Consider the following 3,993-nt stretch of genomic DNA (forward strand, 5'->3'; position numbering starts at 1 on the left):
GACAATCGCAGGTGAATGGCAACAGCAGGCGTGATTGGAGTAGGTGCAATATGCAGAGGGGTAGTAGGAGTGGAGAAATCAGCATCGGTAATGAGACAGGAAACCTAGGTCCCGATTCAGTCCAGGTGGATGCATTGTCTTGAGCTTCGTTATCAGCTGCAATTCAGCAGTCTCTCTTTCTAATCTCCCTTTGAAATTCCTTTGTAAGAGAACTGCTACTTTTAGGTCAGCAACTGAATGTCCGGGAAGGTTAAAATGTCCCCTCACTGGTTTTTGAAGGCTGTGGTTTCTGAAGTCAGACTTTTGTCCACTAATTCTTTGTTGAAGGGACTGGCCTAAATCACATTACAGGATGAGGAGGAGTGGGAACCTGAGATGGTCTGGCTGATGTCGCTGGGTCCTCTGATGGTGTTGCTATAGGATCTACATGAGGGCAAAGTTGGCATCTTGGTTTGTTGCAGGCCTTGGCACCAGAGTCTGTGTGACTGCTAGGTAGCTTATCATTGCGGGCGAGAAGTTGTTTTAGGTGAGCAGGCTGTCTGTAAGCAAGGAAAGGTCAACCGCCCCAGTGCCCGAGTGCGGGAAGTGTCACTATCCAGCATGAGTCGTAGGTCATTCATAATGCATTGGACTGGCTTGAGTTGTGAGCGGCAGGTGACCACCAGTGGCGTTCCGTTGTCATTTTCTTTCGGCTTGTCTTGTAAGCAAGATGCCCCTGGGCGTCATTCTGGCCTTTCCTTTCATCTTTCTTGCCACATCAGGAGGATGTTTTAGTTGCAAAAATGATCCAGAGGTGTTAGGGGAGAGGTGCTGTCGAAAGCTTTGTGGTGGTAGAAATATGGCGGGGAGTGGGTAAGAACATCAGAAGAGCCCTGCTGGTTCAGACTACGGGTCCATCTAGTCCAGCATCCTGTCTCACACAGGGGCCGGCCAGTTCCTTCCTCTGGAGGGCCGACAACAGGGCAGAGAGGCCGAGGCCTTCATAAGAATATCAGAAGAGCCCTGCTGGATCAGGCCAGAGGTCCATCACATCCAGCCTCCTGTCTCACACTGTGGCCAACCAGTTCCTCTGGAGGGCCAGCAACAGGGCAGAGAGGCCGAGGCCTTCCCCTGAGGTTCCCTCCTGGCTCTGAGATTCAGAGGCTTCATGCCTCTGGATGTGGCGGTTCCCCTCAGTCACCATGGCTGGTAGCCACTGTTAGATTCTATCTATCTGAATCACGAATCTATCTGATCTCCTTTTCAAGCAGCTTATTCCTGTGGTCATCACTACATCCTCTGGCAGGGAATGCCACCTTTTAATCCCTCTCTGAGCAAAGCAGTATTTCCTTTTGTCCGTCCTGAGCCTACTGCCCATCAGCTTCAATGGATGCCCTCAAGTTCTAGTCTTTTGGCAGAGGGAGAAAAAGTTCTCTTGGTCAGCTCTCTCCGCCCCAGGCATAATTTTATAAACCTCTATCACGTGTCCCGCCTTAGTCATCTCTTTTCTAAACTGAAAAGTCCCACAGACTCTAGGGAAGCTGCTCCGACCCCCTAATTATCTCGGTTGGCCTCTTCTCTACTTCTTTCCAGTTCTGCAATGTCCTTTCCGAGATCTGGTGACAAGAACTGCACTCAGGATCCCAAAGGCCGCACCATAGATGTATACAAGAGCATTATAATATCGTCCGTTTCATTTTTCAGTCCCATGCTGCCGTGGCATCGGAGGTACAGTCGCTCGGAATGGTTCTCTGTATTGTCTTCCAATCCTGGGGGTATTTACCGGCACAGGCAGTATGGCTTCTGCCTTTGGAAGATATTTAACAGATAGCTGTGTGGAGACCCAGTTTGGCGTAGTGGTGAAGAGCAGTGGACTCTAATCTGGGAAAACCGGGTGAAGAGCAGTGGACTCTAATCTGGGAGAACCGGGTTTGATTTCCCCACTCCTCCTCCACTTGCAGCTCCTGGATGACCTTGGGCAAGCCATAGTTCTGATAAGAGCTGTTCTTGAAAAAGAGCAGTTTCTGTCAAGAGCTCTCTCTCAGCCCCACCTACCTCACAGGGTGTCTGTTGTGGGGAGGGGAAGGGAAAGGAGTTTATAAGCCGCTCTGAGACACCTTTAGGTAATGAAGGGCAGGATATAAATCCAATCTCTTCTTATTATTTTTTCAATGTGCTTTATGCCAACTTGAACTCTTGGTCCGCCCAACACACTGCAGTCTTATCCAACAGGCAGTGGCTCTCCTGGGTTGCTGCGCGTACAAGCAAAACCTTTGCCCCCTACCTAGGAGGCCAGAAAGCGAAGCAGCGTGCGCAAACACAGGAATGGCGCTTAAAGAAAATGAGAGAGGCCTCCTAACACTAGTCTGACAGTGCAGTGAATGGCAGAGAAAGGAAACGCAGTGCATAGAAATACCCGTCGTGGCAATCCCGTTGGGTGGGAAGACAGTATCACTGTTCTGGGTGGATGATTTCCCCGTCAGGTGGGAGTTCTCGTGTGTCTTTTCCCCCCCGGCCGCTGCTTCTGCTTCCCGGGAACTGAAAGCAAGACAGCCAGGCAGATCAGAAAGATTCCAACTGCTTCTGGACTTCAGAAGTCGTTCTGTTTGGGGCCTTCACCGTGTTCGTGACTGGCTCTCGGATCGCATTCCGAGCTGCGCGTCCCAGTCAGTGATTCAAGTCTCCAGTGGCACCTTTAAGACCCACAAAGTTTTATTCAAGGTACAAGCTTTCGTGTTATCTGAAGAAGTGTGCTTGCACTTCTTCAGATACCTACACACGGAAAGTTATACCTTGAATGAAACCAGGGTCATTTTGTAGAAAAAGAGGTGCAGGAGCTCATTAGCACAACTCATTTGCATAACTCATTTGCATGTGCCACACCCCCTGACATCATCGGAAGTGTGTCAGAAGGCAACACCCACCGCTCAGGCTCCACTGGACTGTTTTGGATTGCTAGCTATTGGGGGGGGGGAGACGTACAGAGCTCGTACCTGAATAAAACTGGGTCTTAAAGGTGCCACTGGACTGTTTGGGGCCGGGGGCTGGGGGGGGCTCTGCAGCTTACCTGGCTGCTTCTTGCTCTGACTGAGGGCTGCTGGGAGCAGGGGGTGGGGCTTGTTGCATGTGCCCACCCCAGGAGGGAGAGCTCGTACCTGAATAAAACTGGGTCTTAAAGGTGCCACTGGACTGTTTTGGGCCGGGGGGCTGGGGGGGGGCTCTGCAGCTTCCCTGGCTGCTTCTTGTTCTGACTGAGGGCTGCTGGGAGCAGGGGGTGGGGCTTGTTGCATGTGCCCGCCCCCTGGGCTCTTTACTGTCGGAGCTCCGCTCCAGTCCACTCCTGCAGGAAATGACCCCTGAATGAAACTCTGTGGGTCTTAAAGGTGCCACCGGACTCAGACTTCGTTCTGCTGCTTCGGACCAACATGGCGACCCATCTGAGGTTATGAGAGGCCTGCACTTATTTCCAAATGAATTTTAAACATCAAACGAGAAAGATGTGCGTGTTTCACTTGTCTGGGTAATACAAATGTTGGAGAAAATATCAGCTGTGGCCAAGGCTCCCTCTAAGCTGTGGGGTCTCGTGGAAGGAAGGATCCTGCTTTCTGAGCTACCGGCATTAAAGTTGTGAGCGAGAGATGTGGCTGCTGCATCAATTAGTTTGCTCTGGAGCCCTCCTCCCTGAGCTAAGTCAATAATCTGTGAACTGGAGGCTAAAGTACTGTGAGCTAGCTCACACTGACTCAGCTTAGAGGGAACACTGCCCTGGACCCCTCCTCCCTGAGCGGAGACAAACATGTGTGGGCTGGAGGCTAAGAAAACTGTGAGCTAGCTCACACTGACTCAGCTTAGAGGGAACACTGGCCGTGGCTTGGCTGTTTCTGCGTGAGAGTCCAGCGCCCCAGAGAGCCTCTGCTGACCACCACCGGGGACCCTCCTTCTTGGTCCGTGCAGCTCCACAGGCCCAAGAGGGAATGGATCTCTCCTGCCCGCAACAACAGAATCCCTTGAACT

The sequence above is a fragment of the Gekko japonicus genome, unplaced genomic scaffold (genome assembly GCF_001447785.1).
Source record: "Gekko japonicus isolate JY-2015 unplaced genomic scaffold, Gekko_japonicus_V1.1 scaffold1345, whole genome shotgun sequence".
NCBI classification, from domain to species: domain Eukaryota; kingdom Metazoa; phylum Chordata; class Lepidosauria; order Squamata; family Gekkonidae; genus Gekko; species Gekko japonicus.